The sequence below is a fragment of the Sturnira hondurensis genome, unplaced genomic scaffold (assembly GCF_014824575.4).
Source record: "Sturnira hondurensis isolate 20B ecotype Veracruz unplaced genomic scaffold, ASM1482457v3 Scaffold0021354, whole genome shotgun sequence".
NCBI lineage: Eukaryota > Metazoa > Chordata > Mammalia > Chiroptera > Phyllostomidae > Sturnira > Sturnira hondurensis.
Genome location: NW_028093985.1, coordinates 34,452,729 through 34,470,979, shown reverse-complemented (window position 1 = coordinate 34,470,979; position 18,251 = coordinate 34,452,729). Strand labels below are relative to the sequence as shown.

At 36.7% G+C, this 18,251-nt stretch overlaps 1 pseudogene; it reads right to left on the bottom strand.

Annotated features, from left to right (window-relative positions):
- Positions 1–15,455: 15,455 nt before the first annotated feature.
- LOC118977529 (uncharacterized) lies at positions 15,456–15,553 on the bottom strand (annotated as a pseudogene).
- Positions 15,554–18,251: the final 2,698 nt, after the last annotated feature.

The following is an 18,251-nucleotide window of genomic DNA, read 5'->3' as shown; positions in this document are numbered from 1 at the left end:
CTTCTATAAGCATTCAATTTTCTTCATTAAGAGAATAAACTAAAAAGAGCAGACAACTTTTATATTGGCAGAAATGTTACTCCATGTAAAAAAATAATACTAATACATCTCACAACTTCTAGCCAGAATCTGCTACACTGCTGCTACAGCAACCTGGACAGAGGACTCAACGCATCGCTACCACATCCTCTTCCGAAGCCATATACCTGGTAGTCACCCTCTTAGGGAGGCTGTCTCTCTTACATTACACCCACCAAGTGAAGATCCAAAGCAAAGAGACAGAAAATAACATCTTCTAACAATCTGCTTGTCATTTAGAAAAAGCTCCCTGTATAAATGTCATGGAAACAAGCTGTTCTTGCAGAAAGAAAAGAAGAAAGCCCTGCCTCACTTTCTTCCTTTTCAGTTTCAATCTTAGGAATAAAAGGGTAACGCAAAGCAAATGTTAAGTGTTTGAAAGCAAATATCTCTGGAGCTTAGCCATGGCATGGTTCAGCCACATCCAGCCTGCTGCTTGGCTCTAAGTAGCAGAAGTCCCAGACCAAGCTCTCTGTGTGAAGATCAACTGGATGCTACCCAGAGAACGTGAACTCAAAACAGGCTGATAAGAAACAATGAGTATTTTTCTTCTAATCAGAAAAAGATCCTTTGCTAGGTTACTGGCTACAAGGCCAACTCATTTCTGTTCAGTTAGTAAAATTCATGGGCATATAGTATGTACAATTCATCATACTTTGATTCTCTGTGGGAAACCCAGATAAACACGACTCTGTTCCTGAGTGAGAGGTCTTGCAAGTCTCAACTGCCACAGAAGGCAGGGTATGTAGGGAACACAAAGAGAAAACTGTGGTAGCTGAGAGCCTGAGGAAGGACCCTTTATTTTTAGCTGGAATTAGCAGGCAAGGAGGGCTACAGAGAAAGTAGCATTTGAACTCAGCCCCAGACAAGAGGTAGGATTGTAACGGCAGCATTAGGGGAGGAAAAAGAAATTATAAGGACATATTAAATTGAAACAGGGTCAAGAAAGTGAAAGTGTTATTCCTCCAAAGTTCATGTGCTGGAAGCTTCAAAGCTGGAAGCTTCGTATATCATAAGTTAGAGTAAGGAAAGGTTTTTTTTATCAAGAAGGCACCAACTGAGATGAGGGGAGACTTGGTGATGCCTCAAATCCATCTTCAGAAAGTACAGAGTTCGGGCTCCCTTTATGTCAAGGGAAAGAAGGAAATGGGAGGTGCAGGAGGTGATTGACACCCACCTACAGCCTGGGGAAGATTGTACTTAGTCTGTTGACCCTCGATGATGCGAGTCCAGTCGCCAAGTACCTGCAAATGTTTGATACAAAACACATATCTCCTTATGTCCTCAGGATAGGCACTTTCTGGTAATTGGCTGTTTTTGTAACACTGGCCACAATCAGAGGTCCTCTAATAATTAGCATGTCTACATATAAGAAGCTATGAATCTAAAGGTCATGGGAACAAAGCAGGCTTGAACAAGCTGAAGCCAGAGGGGTCAAGTATTTCACTCTCTTACAGAAGTGCAATATTGGAGAAAAATCATGGAAGGTGTTGAATAACCTTATAAGCACCATCTTACCTGGCTGGCAAGGGGATTCAGACAGATGTAGGGTATGTGTGATTAGTCAGTACTCACCTGAGAATCTCCTGATTTGTTTAGGGACACAAACAAATACCTTCCCTTTGGGAAGGGAACTTGAGTCATGTCACTCACTGCTTAGGGCTGAGTTATATAAACATGTATAGCAAAGTGGGGGAGAGGCTACAATGAAACTAAATTGTAGAAAGAAGCTGCAGAGCCTCTAGGGGAAAAAACTTCCAGAAAATTAAGCATGGTGAGTTAAACTCAGTATAATGGTCTGGGGCGTCAGAGAAGAGAACTAAAGAGAGTAAAAATGTATTCCTGTGGAAGAGGAGACTGCCAAAACTCGGGACCTAAGAGACCCAACTATATAATTCTTATAAAAATAATAGAGATGAGGGGTTTTTATTTTCTATTTACCACAAAGGAAATAACCTCCGTGAGGTGTCATAGTGGAGCTGTTACAGAACACTCAGCAAGGGTTGAGGAAGGGCCCATGGTGGAGGAGAGCAATGCGACGGAAGCACCAATGCACACGGGCAGGCACTTGCGTATATTTGAGTCCTCCTGAGAAGACTAGGAAGTTGGGGAAGGAGCCCTGAAAGGAAGTGGCTCAGAATCTGAAGTTCATCCAATGGAAAAGTGCTATAAAACTGGAGAATTATAGGCTTAACCTTGGCACACAAATTGATGATGTACAAGAAACATTTTAGGCTATGTAAAAAAAAATTGTGGTTGATTCTATGGGCAAATTGTCTAAGTGCTTTGGGAAGAACACTCATTCTGAGCAGGGTAGGACTTAAGCAGAGTATGTTAGGTTGGAAAGAGGGTGTGATGTGCAGAAAAGTGAGGAAGTCTTCGCAGGAGACCAGGAAAATGTAAGGACCTGGGCTAGGCTGGTTGGATACAGCTGGAAAGGGAAGGAGGTACCACAGGAACCAATTCACTGAAGGAAAATCGAACAGAGATAAAGGCTAGTTGCTTGGTCCGTTGTTTGGTTAGACATGAGTGAGAAAAGCAAGAATGATTAAAAATTGTATTGTGAAGGGTTAAGAGCCAAATATTAACAGTATTTATATAGCATAGCTGTTGATGAATGAGCTTTAGTGCGAGCCGAATTTGATCCTGCCTGGGCCACTTTCTAGTGCGGGACCCTGGGTGTCGCTGAGCCCTGCTAAATGTGTTTTCTAATCTGCAAATGGAGAGAATGGTGTCTATATCTCAGGCTCAGATCTTGCATTAAATGATATATTTTATATAACATAGTTAAAAAGATAATTGACACAAAGAGTTATCAATTTGTGAAGAAAAGCAATGAATTTGTTTTAAATAAAGCCATCTATTTAGGTCTTTAAAAAAATCTTGATGATTAGTATTTTTTGTATAAGGTTGCTTAATATCTTCCATTAAACTTATTCCTAAGTATTTGACATAACTTATGTTATTGCTAATTGTATGTTTTAAACATTGTTAATTTATAATTATTTGTTGCTGATTGGCTTTTCTATATTCACTTTTATCCAGCCAACATACTGACCTCCCTTACTAAGTTTATAGTTGATCTGTAAAATTGCTTCAGAATATCTATGTACATAACTATATTGCCTATATCACCGTGTTATTACAGTATACTGTGTGTATAGTATTCTTCCTTCCTGCATACTTTATAATTTATTCCATTTTGCTTCATTTGTTTTTTCTGAACTCTGTACTCTCTGAAGACGGATTTGAGGCACCAGTAAGTCTCCCATCTTCTCAGTTGGTACCTTCTTGATCAAAACATCTTTCCTACTCCAAATTCTGACATTTTGAATTTTGGCCTTTGAAGCTTCCAGCACATGAACTTTGGACCAGTGACACTGTCACCCTGTTGACCTTGTTTTAATTTAATGTGTCCTTTGCATGAACTACCCTCTCCTCCATCAGTCTCAGAGGGTGAACTTTCAACGTTCTACCATGACAGCAGGAAAAGGGAAACCACCCCTGTTATTGGTGGTTTTCCTTTTCATTGTTTCAGCTACTAGGGTCAACCATAGCCTACAAATATTAAATAGAAAATTCCAGGAATAAGCAATTCATAAGTTTTAAATCGCACACCTTTCTGAGTAGCGTGTTGAAATCTTGTGTCATCTGAACAGTTCTGTCCTGCCCTGGATGTGAATCATCCCTTTGTCAAGCATATCCATGATGTCTACGCTACCCTGCATTCGTACTACCCCGGGCTTCTGTTCAGTTAACTCTCACAGTGTCCTAACTCTACGTCACAAACCCTACATCATTTACTCCTCTTCATCTCATCACATAGGCATTGAATCATCTCACATCCTCTCAACAAGGGTGAATACAGAACAGTAAGATATTCTGAGAAAGAGATACCATATTCACATACATTTTATTATAGTATATTGTTATAATTATCTTAGTTTATAATTAGTTATTGTCAATCTATTATCGTGCCTAATTTATAAATTTAACTATCATTGGTATGCACGCATAGGTAAAAACATATACTATATATAAGGTTCGGTACGCTCTGGGAGTCTTGCAGTGTGCCCCCTGTAGATAAGGGGGGACTACTCTAAGACGTCTGTGGTAGGTCTTGTGTAGATTCCTTCCATCAGATTAAAGAACTCTCCCTTCCTACTTTGCATAAGTGTTTTAATAAATAGAAGTTTAATTTTATCAAATGATTTTATAAATCTATTGAATAGATCATATATTTTTCCTTTATTCTGTTAATGTGGCGAATTACTCTGATTGAATTTTTAACATTAAACCAACTTTGAAATGCTCGAATAAACCCAGATAGATTAATAAGTAGATATATGCATAGACATATTTTAATTTTAGTGTGCAAAATATTGGCTCATAATTTTTGCCTTGGTATTCGTGAGGGAGATTGGTGGATAATATTTGTTCTTGTGATATGCTTTTCAGGTTTTGGTATGATGGTTTTTCTGTCCTCATGGAATGAACTAAGAAGTATTTTTATATTTCTACTCTTGTCATTATTTATTTAAATGTTTGGTAGAATTCATTGATAAATTTATGTAAGCTTGGAATTGTTTGTGGTAAAGTTCCTAATTATAAATTTAATTTCCTTAGTAATATAGTACTACTCATCATTGCTATTTCTACTTTAGTCAGGGCTGGAAAGTTGTAATTTTTAGGAAATTGTGTCATTTAAATTTTTGAATTTATTGCCTATGAATTTTTTATACTATCCTCTTAATATCTTTTTAATGTCTGTGGTATCCTTTGTGATGTCTCCTTTATCATGTTACATTCTTTAGTTTTGTGTTAGTCTTAATCACACTAGCTAAAGATTTATTAGTTTTATGCACCTGTTTAAAAAAACAAATTTCATCCCTAAGACCTTCTATATTTTATGTTTTCTACCTCATTAACATGTGATATTCTGCTTTTCTAATAGAACTTTGAAGCTGTGTATTACCTTTAAGCATAGATTTAACTGCATAATACAATTTTGATGTTATATTTTCATTATCAGTCACTTCTGACCAGGTGGCGCTAAAACTGAGGCATAAATGATGCAGATTGCTGTGCCCAGAAAGCACTGCTCTCTGTCTGGGAGACAGCACAAAATGCAGCCTGTGCAGACTCAAGGCAGAACATGGCTGAGTGAGTTCCCAGGAGACAAAGAGGGCCAATGCTAATGAAGGAAAGAGCAGAACGTTGGCTACAGCATAGGCTAGAGAATTACCGAACTAGAAGACAGATCTGAAGAGAATATCTGAAATGCTATATAAAATAACAAAAGAAACCACATTTTTTTGATCCACTCATTTACTGATAGGCACTTTGGTTGCTTCCAGCACTTGGCTGTTGTAAATTGTGCTGCTATGAACATTGGGGTGCATAGGTTCTTTTGGATTGGTGTTTCAGGGTTCTTAGGATATAATCCCAGCAGTGGAATTGCTGGGTCAAAAGGCAGTTCCATTTTTAGTTTCCTGCTGAAATTCCACACTGTTTTCCATAGTGTTTGCACCAGTCTGCATTCCCACCAACAACAATGAAATAATTTTTTAAAAAAGAACACTGGATGATAATGACTTACATACCTTTTTGAAATAATGTTTATATTATACAAAATACTGCATATTAAAACAAAACAGCAATCAAAGAAAGAACATACCCTAAAACCACAAGGATGCCTTTGTTTTTGTTTTTAATTTCCTATTATTTTTGCTACATCTGTCAACATACTACTTTCAAAAATTTTTAAACATGTAGCTAGGAAAACTAAACAAAGAAACAAAAAAGCAAAAAGCAAAAAACAAAATGGGGTTGGGAGACATAAAATATGCAATGTGAATGTCTAATATTAAACTAATTGAGATTCTAGTAAAGCATTTCTGCAGGAAAGAATAGAGAGATGTGGAGAAACAATATTCAAAAAATTTTAAAAACTTTTCAAAATTGCTGAATTATGTTTTTTTTAAATTCAGGAAGTCTATTAAGCTCAAGACACATACATAATAGAAATTAATACTACACAAATCATACAACTACAGATAATCATAGAATTAGATTCAAAATTAGCAAGAGGAAAAAGTCAACTGTCTTTTAAAAAAAAACTGACAAAAAGTTGCCTTTTAATGATTGTAACACTATAAGCCAAAAGGCAATGGCTTCTTATCTGGAATATATAAAAGAATTCCTGTAAACTTCACTATTAATCAGAGAAATGTAAATTTAAACAGCACTGCCTGATTGCTCCACACCCACCAGAATAGCAGATATTAAACAAACAAACGATACTTAGTATTTCTGACAACCCAGAAAGATTGGAGCTCTCATACTCAACTTTGGGGAGTGGAAACAAATACAACTGATTTGGGAAGTGGTTTGGCAATAGCTATTTCAAACACCAAAGTTGAAGGTATTCATGTGCTCTATGCTTCAACAATTTCATTCCTACCTTTATATCAAACAGAAATGCATACATATGTTCCCTAAAATACATGTATATGAATGTTTTTTCTTCATCAAAAACTCAACACAACCCACATGAACCTTAAGCATAGAGAAGTTCCTTGTGGTGAAAGTACACAGTGGAAATGCTACGGCAATAGACATGAACTCCTGCAACCAGTGTACCATGGATGGACCTCACAGACAAAATGTTGTACAAAAACTGAAATACACAAATGCATGCATACTCTATGGTTATATTTACATAAAATTCAAATGAAGCTGAATAATCTCTATTGCAGCAGTCAGAATAACATGACCTTTGGAGAGGAGAGAGGGTGGTGTCTAAAGAGCTCATGATGGGAGCACCTGGGCTCCTAGTACAATGCACTGAGTTGGGGTCTCCCGATTTGTGTGCTTTTCTGTGTGTCCGTGATACTTCAAACAGGTTTCCTTAACATAGTTAAGCACATCAAGCTAGTTCTTAAAGGGGAAAATTTTATGTTGAATGTTGAAGTAAGTGCTCAACTTTGAAAGTACTAACAAGAATACCATTAAAAAAAACAACAATGAAGATGGAAGAAAACACAGATGGAAGAGAAAATGGGTATAGAAGGTGAGGGAAAAGTGAGTACATAAAACATAGTTTATTCTTGTATTATTATTTATTAATTATTGCATTATTTTCCATACAAACAACTGTAAACCTACTTTTGCCCCACCCTGTATTAGAAAAAAATATTGCCAAAGAATAGAGAAGAAATGTGAAAGAGCTAGGAACAATATTTAGTAAAATAAAAAAGAAACACTATATGAGCAAGGCCAGAAGTTGGGGCTTTAAGAAGACTGATAAAACAGATAAATCTTTGAGAAATATTATCAAGGTAAAAAGATAGAAGAAAGAAGGCAGAAACAAGCAATTCTAGGAATTTAGATAGGGATTATGACAATGGACATAGTAAATTTTTAAAAAATTAAACATCATGAGAAACTTTATTCAAGTAAAACTGAAAGCATAATGGAATTATTCTTACAAAATAAAAGATTTTAACTGAGAAAAGAGAACCCTTTAATAAACTCAAAAATAATTAAAAAATGAATCAAGTGGTTAAATATCTTCCCATCAAAAAACTGGAGGCTAGATTATTTTCTAGACAAGCTCAAGTAAACCCTCAACTAACAGTTAAGCACCGTTTTATAACTTTCAAAAGAGAAAATCCTAAAATAAGACAACAGTATTAATACAGCATAAGACAGTAACATTATATGCTATGTCTTGTGAAAACACAAACCAAAACTTCTAAATGAGCTATTAGGACATTAAAATCTACAATAAATATATATCTTAGAAATCATAACCGAAATTATATAAGGAATATTTCAAAGTATATGAAGTCCTACAAATCAGTAAACAAAGTAACACTCAGTAGGGGAAACGGAATAAAGGAATGAATAGGCATCTAGCAGAAGAAGGAACTCAAATATCCAACATACATGAAAACTTGTTCCAATGCAAATCAAAACCACTAGCAGATACAACTTCATGCTTATACGGTTACAAAAGTTAAAAATTGTGTCAATACTCATAGTCGGTAACTGTGATACATTGCGAACAGTTTTCTCCCTTTGGTAGGATGTAAATTGGTTCCATTACCTTGGGAAACAATTTGACCACACTAGGAAATTGGAAGACGGGCAAATGCCGTTGCAAAGCAGTTCGCCTCCTAGGTGTATCATGAGAGCAGTGCTACTTGGAGTGTAGTCTGCAGACTGGTTATGATCTGCAAGTTGTTGCGACCAGTTCATGAAGAAATCAAAACAAAAACTAAAAATACGCATTTAGAAATTTTGGTAGTAATTTGATGTTGCCATGTCATCTACTTTGTATTTATGAAATTATCAATTGTGCAGTCAATTGGGACCTAAAAACTGGAGGCTTTTTTTCTAATTTGAAGTTCTATGATTTTATAAAATGTTTCATTTTTTGCCTTACAGTTACATTTGAAAATAGTATAGTTTTTTTTTCTAGAAAGTAGTAATAGTCAATATTTTGGAAGGGTCGTCAGGGAACATGTATGAAGGACACATGGACAAAAAAAAACGGGGGCATTGAGTGTGGGGGTGGGTAGGGCAGGGGAGAGTGCGGGGGGAAATGGGGACAACTGTAAGTGAACAACAATAAAACATTTAAAAAATTAGAGTGTCCAGCGAAAAGGGGCTTATGTTGGCCGCTGCTCTCATTCATGCTATCTACATGAAAGAGATAAAGCAGTGGACTTATTTTTCAATTACAAATTATAAATAATAGACAGATCAGCATTCTAAAATGCATTAGTCAAGTCATTTTCCATAAATACAAAATAGACTTGATGTAGACTGTATGAGGATGTCATTATCTCTGCTTTTTGAAAAAATAGTTCACTTATTATTGTATTTTTCCCACTACCATTTATGCCCTTGTACCCTCATCTGCACCTACCTTAACCGCCACACTGCTGTCCGCATCCATGAGTTCCTTTTCTTTTTGGCTGGATCCCTCTACCATCTCCATCGCCCCACACCCCGGAACTGTCAGCCGGCTCTCTTTCTCTGAGTCTGTCTCTATTTTGCTTGTTAGTTCAGTTGAAGTATTGCTCTAGATCAGTTCTTAACACTCAGTGACCCTAATCCAGAACATTTCCTCTGGCTTTGTCTTTTCTAAAACTGACATCTTTGAAGAGTAAGGCTAGTCTTTTACATCTCAATTTGTATTTATTTGTTTATTTTGGTCTAGTCTCTGAACTTGTCTGATAGTTCCTCATTACTAGATTCAGGTTATGCATTTTGGGTAGGAATCTCATGTAAATGGTGTGTCCTTATTTCATTGTATCAGGAGGCATATGACACAGGTCTACACCATTATTGGTGATGTCGCTTTGTTTCCTTGGATAAGGAGCTAGTCCCTGGTTTTCCATTTCCTTTTTTGTAAATAGTAAAATTACTATTAACTCTTTGCAATTGGTAAAATAATGTATTGAAAGGTATTTTGATACTGTATAAATATATATCCTGCCTGGTTGGTATAGCTCAGTGGATTGAACACAGGCCTGTGAAGCAAAGAATTGCAGGTTCAATTTCCCATCAGGGCACATGCTTCCGGTTGCGGGCCAGGTCCCCAGTATGGGGAATGCGAGAGGCAACCACACAGTGATGTTTCTCTCCCTCTCTTTCTCCTTCCCTTCCCCTCTCTCTAAAAATAAATAAAATCTTTAAAAAAATTAAAAGAATATACATCCAGTTCTTACAACTTTGACCTACTATAAGAAAAAGTTTTCCCTTTTTATTTATTAAGCAAGGGCTTAATAGATATTTTTATTTTATGGGTCATAAACTATTAATAATTTTGATGCTCAGATTATCCCATATTTCTGATTTTATGATCTGTGCAGGCTGGCTTTTGTGTCTTTCATATCCTCATGTAAATATTCCTTGCTTTCTGGCATAAGATGTCACAGACTCATTTGAATTTCCCTACTACACTCCTGAAACCTGCCATTTCAACAAGGTGAATGGTATTCAGAATCCAAGATTTAAGCAATAGGCCTGGGATATTTTTGTAACTGGGTATTTTCAGCAAATGGATTAGAAAATGAAAGCACAAACATACATTTCTATAAACATGTATCTAAAGTCATGTCTATGAGTTCATACGGATGCCTCCAGTTTCATTTAATTCCATGGGGTTCCTCCTAGCCTAGCTTCATTCTGTGTTTATAACCCCTTCTCCAACATCTGGAACCTGGTTCCATTGTCTTCAATTTATTTATTTATTTTCTCAACCTTCTCGTGTACAGAAAGTAGTTTCAGAATTTCCAAGCCACACTGGTGTGAAAAACAAGCCCAACAAATTTAGACCAAAGTTATTTAGTGAAAGTGAAGTCTGTAGATCAGTTATACCTATGTTAATTTCTTGTTTTTATGATCACACGAGGGCTCTGTAAGATGTTAAGATTAGGGGAAGTGGGGTAAGAAACATAAGAAAACCTTTTTTACTTTTTTGGGTAACTTTTCTGTACATCTATGATATAGTGCAAAATAAAAAATTATAAAAATTGTAAGAGTTGTTTCCCATCTAACATACACATGTTGGCACAATTATTTTTTTCATTTGAAATGCAATGAGCTTCATTTATTTTGATTTGTATTCTGTTTTAAGATTTACCCCATATTCTCACTGGTATAATTTTTGGCATAAAAATATTAACATGGTTCAAAAGAAAAAATTATTATTAATAAGCTCAGAAAAGTGTGAGTATCATCCACCCCATTCTTTCCACTCTATTCCCACTTATTGCATGTAGATATTCAGTTTCCTCAGTTTCTGGCTTCTCCTTTCTGTACTTTTTTTTTTTGCAAAAATAGATGTTTTTCTTCTTTTTACATGAATATACTAAATATATAAAATATGTAAGTTTTACACTTTGCTTTCTTGAAATTTATCAATAAATCCTGGATGTCATGCCTTATCTGTTCATGAAGATATTTTTCATGCTTTTATGCAGCTGCATAGTATTCTGTTTTTGAACAAAATTTTTAAATGTTAGCATTTAAGTTTTATCCAATGTTTTGCAGTTCTAGGCAATGCTGTAATTAGTAACTTCATTGGTATATACTTTTATAGGTTGTATTTTTAGAGTAAAACCTAGAAGGGATTTAGGATGAAAAATTAATCTATTGTAGCTTTTCTTAGATATTGTCAAGCTTCCTTCCAGAGGGTTGTACTTTTCTATTTCTACCATCAGGGCAGTGAAGAGCTTATATTCTCAGCAAAGTATGCTGTCAACTTTTAATTTTTGTCAGTTTGGTATGTGAGAAATGGCAGGTATATTATAGTACTTTTAACTTGTATTTCTTTTATGAATAAAATGAACATCTCTTATCTGTTTAAGAATCATCTTATTTGGTAAATCACCTGTGTTTTGCACATTATTCTATTTTTCTCAGTGTTCTATATTTTTTCCTTTCAATTTTAAGAATTCTTTCTCCATGTTAGGGGTTTTAGTCCTCTATCCATAAGTGTTGCAAATATTTTCACCCAGTTTATCAGCTATGTTTGACTTTTCTTATAGTTTTCTATTGCTATGCAAAAGGTCTTTTCTTTTCATGATGTCAAATTTGTCTTTTCTTTTATTGATGCTGGATGCCAGAAAGCCTTGCATTACACACTAGGTTTTAGAGTAACCCATACATTCTGTGTTCTAATACCTGAGTCGGTCCAGTTTTTACGTTTAACTTTCTGATCCATTTGGAGTTTATCTTTTGTATGATAGAAAGTATGGACGTAACATTATTCTTTAATAATACTATACTTTATTTAACCCAATAATTCCAAATACCATTTCTTCATACAATCGTTATAAAAGAATTATTTTTTCTATTTTTAATAGTTAATTCTTTATTGTATTTTTCCATTACAATTTATCCCCCATATTCTTTTCTACCTCTGCCCAACCCCTGCCCCCTGTAATCACTGCACTGTAGTCTGTGTTCATGAATTTGTTTTCTTTTTTGCTCGACCCAAACCACCCCCCAACCAGAGATGTCACCCTGCTCTCTCTCTATGAGTCTGTCTCTATTTTGCTTGTTAGTTCAGTTTGTTCATTAGATTCTACATATGAGTGAAATCATACAGTATTTGCCTTTCTGACTGGCTTATTTTACTTAACATAATATTCTCTGGGTCCATCTATGCTGTGTCACAAAAGGTAAATTTTTCTTTTTTATGGCCGAGTAGTATTCCATATTGTAAATGTCCCATAGTCATTTTACATAGTTACCTATACTTGGGCTGCTTCCAAATCTTGGCTATTATAAATAATGTTGCAATGAACACAGGGGTATGTATATTCTTTTGAATTAGCATTTTGGATTTCTTTGGATAAATTCCCAGAAGTGGAATTTCTGGGTCATAAGACAGTTCCACTTTTAGTTCTTGGAGGAAATTCTATACTGTTTTCCACAGTGGCTGCACTAGTCTGCATTCCCACCAACAGTGCATTTCTCCGCATCCTCACTAGTACTGACTGTTGATTTATTGGTGATGGCCATCCTGACAGGTGTGAGGTGGTATCTCACTGTGGTTTTAATTTTATCTCTCTGATGATTAGTGGTGCTGACCATTGTTTTGTGTGTCTGTTGGCCATCTATCTGTATGTTATCTTTGGAGAAGTGTCCATCAACTTTTTAAGAATGCCTGTCCAGTTACACCAGGTCATTTATTAAAAAGTATATCTTTTATGCATCTACTAGTTCTTTGGCCAATTATGATGTTTATTTTTCTTTAAAAGTAATGACTGTTAATTTTTAGTTTATTTGAGTTCTCCAACGTAAAAGAGTTATCAAGATCTCACACAATTATTTTTCTTTCACTTCAAATAGTTTTGCTTATATGCTTTACTATCATTTAGTGCATAATTCATGTCAGGTTTTACCCCAGAACTTTTATAAATCTAATATGGCCATTCTCTGTGACTTCATACCTCTTGCGGTTTCCTTGAATTCTCTTAGTCTAGATGAGTTTTGCCTCACTGTTTTTGTTTACACCAGTCTAAATTATGCCATGTAATTTGGATTTTAACATTGCCTATCATTTTGTATGTCTTTTGTAAAAAGTATATAGGGGCATGTTGTTTTTAGTTCAATCTTGTATTTTCTATTCTTTGAGGTTGCAAATTTAACCATTGTTACTTATGTCACGCTGTTATGGTTCATCTCACTTTGGACACTTTGTTTTATTCTTTTTCATTTTTATGCTTTCTTGTTTTTTGTTTCTTTTACCAAAATCATTTAAAATTTTCTAATTATCAAAATCTAGAATGAAAACATGTTATTACCTTTATTCTCCACCTTTTTATAAACAATGTTTTATTAAATACCATTGCAAATAATTTTTTTCTCTAAAAATGAATTCTTCTAATTTGAAAATACTGCTTTTTAAAAAGTAGCATTTGGCCTTTGAGTAATCTTTCAGGTCCTCTTTATGAGTAATACAGGAAAAAATGCCCTCCTAATGTGACTCTATAGAAGAAGGAGCAGACAGGATTCTCATAAAGATACAAAGAAGTCCGCTCTGGAGCTGTCCGCCAGTCACTAGAAAATGTCTGTCCGCCTCGTGTTCATGCCTCCGGCTGCTTTAGGAGCAGTATCACCTTTGTTACCCATGGTCTCCGTGAAGTGCTGTAAGTCTCAGTCTTCATGAGCATGTTTTAGAACAAATGGTACAAAATTAAGTTTTTAAAGAAAAAGGAGGTAGGAAGCGCCCTATTTCAGCCATATTTAAGAGATGCTACTATATCCTTGTAATACATATATTTTTCCCCTTACAAACTGAAAAATAAAAATATTGGCTCATTGAAAGCCTTTTATCCATTCACTGTTAATTTCCACTCCGAGGCAATGATGTCATCCAACAGACAGGTTAATTTTGAACTTACATTCCCAAAGCCCACAAAATTAGGAATGTTGGACACAACAATTCCATTTTATGAGCCATAAAACACATAAAAGAGGGAGTCACTGAGATAGAGGGACAAGCGAATTAGAATTACGTGTAATCATACATGTAAAAGTGGAAGAGACAGGACTGCATGAGCTCTAGCCCCTGAAGGAACGGTACTTGGCACAGTGAAAATTCTGGTCTTTTAGACAGAATCGTGTAGATTTAGAATGTTATGACCAGAAGGCGTTAGATTTTGTTGTACACTATACCGAATGACTTCTTACTCAAACAATTTTCATTCTTTCTTTACAGTAAAGATATAGTTTAGATATTTTTATTTAGTATGTCATACTATTCCTCATCCACCATCAGAGGAAGACAGTTGGCCACAGTCCCTTCAGCACGCGAGGCGCAGGGTGACTGCGTGTTCATTGGGCTGCAGCAGAGGTAACAGGTGGTGGCGTTACCTCTGACTCTCAGTGGCAACACTGTGTTCATCCCGTGACCTAATTCCATTGTCATTCATACCCCCAGAGTAGGCCCCGTGCTTGTGTACATTTCCTTTTGTGTTGAACTCATTTGGAGTCCCCGCATGTTTTCATTTAGCTGAGGATGCTAAGTTTTCACTGCGACCTTTGGTCCAACTCTTGGGTGACTGTACCAGCACATCCCCAACCAAGCACCCCAAACCCTAGGCATGGAGGACAAGAACCTCCACATTTCTGGATTTTATTCATGAACAGATGTTATGCGATGGCAAGAAGAGGAAAAAGTATGTCAGAATCACCACGACAAAGCATTCACACCTACTGATGCTCTAGTTCACAGTAGACAGAAATCAGTGATAGGACCAGGAAGTAAGTAATCTAACCCAGAATCCAGTCAGTTTATGAAAGAATTAGACAGATGTGGGGGAGATTTTCTAACCTATATATACTGCCAGCTGTTAAAAGTTATACATAAAATAGGCATGTAATAGGGTACTTAGTATTTGTTGCCTTATCCTGGAAATAGTAATAAAAAGTATCTATCATCATTTGGTAAAATGCCAGGCTTTGCAGAGTCTCACTGATATCTATCTTTTAATACTCATTTTGCAGATAAGAAAAAGGGGCAGAAGGATTAAGGCTGTCCAAATACACAGAGCTAGCAAGAGGCAGAACTAACTTCCAAACCCAGGTATGACTTTAAACCTATTTTTTCCTTACCAAGAACATGTTTTTATTGATCTTAGAGAAGGGGCAAGAGAGAGAAAGAGACAGACAGCAATGTGAGAAACATTGATTTATTGCGTCCTGTAATGCCCCAATTGGAGATCCAACCTGGAACCTAGGTTAGGTGCCCTGACCAGGGATTAAGCCCACAACTCTGTGGCGTACAAGCCAATGCTCTAACCAACTGAGCCACCAGGCAGGACTACCCTCATATTTTTCTACATCATTCTTAAGACTTGGCAAAGATGAAAAATAGGAGAGGGCTATAATCTTAAACTGATAAGAACAGATACTACACTTGATCTTAGCCAAAAGGCCGAGAGGCGATGGGGCTATAGTATTTTAATCCACCCGTGGAGATTCATATTAACCCTAACCAATTGGTTTTTCTCCCGGTTTCCATATTCTGTTTGGAAGAAAATTATTTGATTATTCCAGATGCTTTAATGGAGAGTCTCTGGAAAATTTTCACCAACAGGGGAGGAATTAGGGAGAAAGCATATAAAATGTTACAGGTGAGCTACCTGTTATGAATTTGGCTCATTCTTACTGGAATCCTCATTTTAGTGACTAACCTGTGACACAGTGTACAAGGAGGGGAAGTAAAGAAAATTATTAAGGAAGGGGGCGCCATTTGTAATTCAAACTGATTTGTGGTAGCCATATGCTCTTGGATGGCTGTGGAGAAATAGGAAGGCCAGGGTGATAGGCTGAGTTGTACTACAGACTCAGTCATTATTAGAAATGTTGAAAAACAGAGTGCAAATTAGAACATCTGTCACCGCAGCAGAGCAGTCATCCAGGGAGCCCTCGGAGGGCTCTGCGTGATGTTCCCAGAGGAGTCCTGGTTGTGCTGGGGGAAGGAGGGTTCACTCAGCGTATCGCCAGCCACAATGTCTGTGCAACAGATAGGTCCTCTCCTTCTCTTTTAAATTGTGGTTATTTGGTGTTTTCTAAAAATTAGAGACAAAAGATCCCCCACTTTTGCGGAATCATTGCCAGTCTTCATGTACTCTGCATAAAGGAACAGGACAAGCCACATCCATTTAGAATACAAAAGCATGACATCTTACATGAACTGCAGCTAATTTGGAAGAAGAATAGACCCAAGGTAACAAAATCTAAATTAAAACCCTTTTTCTTCTCTTTCCTTCAACCAAAGGAGCAATACATTATTCTTTCCCTCTAGTCTTCTAGTGTTTTGGGATGGTAGTGTTCACTGATCAGTACGATGATAATTAGTCTTAATTATCTGCTACTTTGCCTGCCTTTTAGTCACAATAGAGGTTGAATCTCCAAGAATTAACTGCATTGCCCTGGTTGGTGTAGCTCAGTGGATTGAGCACTGGCCTGAGAACCAAAGGTTGCTGGTTTGATTCCCTGCCAGGGCACATGCCTGGGTTGTGGGCCAGGTCCCCAGTTGTGGGTGTGTAAGAGGCAACAAAAAGATTTTTTTCCCCATTCTTTCTCCCTCCCTTACCCTCTCTCTGAAAATAAATTTAAAAATTTTTTAAAAGAATTAACTGCATCAACTGCAAGAACAAATTAATCATTTTTCTTTTATATCAAATGCTTGCAGCAAATTCTTGATTCTGTTTTTAAATTGAGAAATTTTTAAAATATAGTTTTTAAACATTAATTTTAGAGAGGGAGGGGAGAGGGAGAAGGAGAGAAGGGGAGAGAGAGAGAAGAGGGGAAAGGGAGAAACATCAACATTGATTTGTTGTTTTACTTATTTTGCATTCATTGGTTGTTTCTTGTATGTGCCCTGTCCATAGGTCGAACCTGCGAACTTGGTGTATCGGGATGATGTTCTAACCAATGAGCCACCTGGTCAGGGCCCAAATACTTGATATCTTGTATGAAACCCAGAATACATAAATAAAATTTTGATTTCATCCATGAAGTAGAAACTCTGATAACGCAGGCTTTTGAAATTCATTGAACTGAGCAGTATGTTCCTATAAGCAGCGCTCTGGTAGTTTTTCTTGCTCTCATTATTAAAGGACTCCCCAGGCCTTGTCCTTATCCTACACAGATACAAGACACATAAGCGAGCTTTATATTTAGCCACTTTGGATAGGTAATAACACTGTTATTCCCTGGCAATCTAAAGTAATTATAGTTTTATGTCCTTGATCTTGAATGGAAATGTTCAATTTTGCATCAATTACGCAAACTAGCTATGAAAGTGATTTCACTCATTGAGCTATGCGAGATGACGAAATATGCCACTTTAGTTTTGTGTTGAAGAGGGAAACTACTTGGTATGCTAGCCATGTGCCGCGCTGCAAGGTAGACCCCAAAGGGCATGTTGTAAAGTAAAGGGAGGAGGGTGAAGCAGATGTCTCTGAACACGAAGGGGGCATTTGTAGGTTTAGGGCAGCCCAGGCACGTGCTTTAGAGCTGTCTGGGCAAGGCCATGTGTTTATGATGCGTTGCCCTCTTACCCCACGTCGGTCCTTCCTGTGGACTCTGACACGTCCTCCCCATGTGAGGGAATGCCACATTGCTCTCATTTCAAGGATGGTTCTCCAAAACCCAGTGGAAAGAGATGCGTCTGCATCAGTAACTACCGAGTTGCCTTTTACAGAAACCGACCCCAACCACCCATGAAATTAGTGTAATGAAACTTACAAAATTTACTAGACGCCACTTACTTCCTGGTACCAAATGTGTAGGCACAGAACAAGAGGGGACCATTTGTTAGGTGATGTGTGACATGTTAAGAGTTCTGCTCATTTATGTTCATTAAGTTATAGGGACTATGCACATGTGTATGTGTAATCCCAATACTTAGAGTGCACGGTGGGCCCAGATTACAAGTGACTGTATGGACAGAGATGACATGAGTAATTGCAACTTGAAATTCTGCAACTTCAGTTCACTGCCAATGGTGGATCTCAATAATTTAAGTTCATTTTGGGGGTGAATTTGTAATGAAATAATTCTTAAAAGCATCTGTACCTCTTGCTCATGTATGTTTTCATAGAACCACTTCACTTTCCACATCATTTGGAAACAAA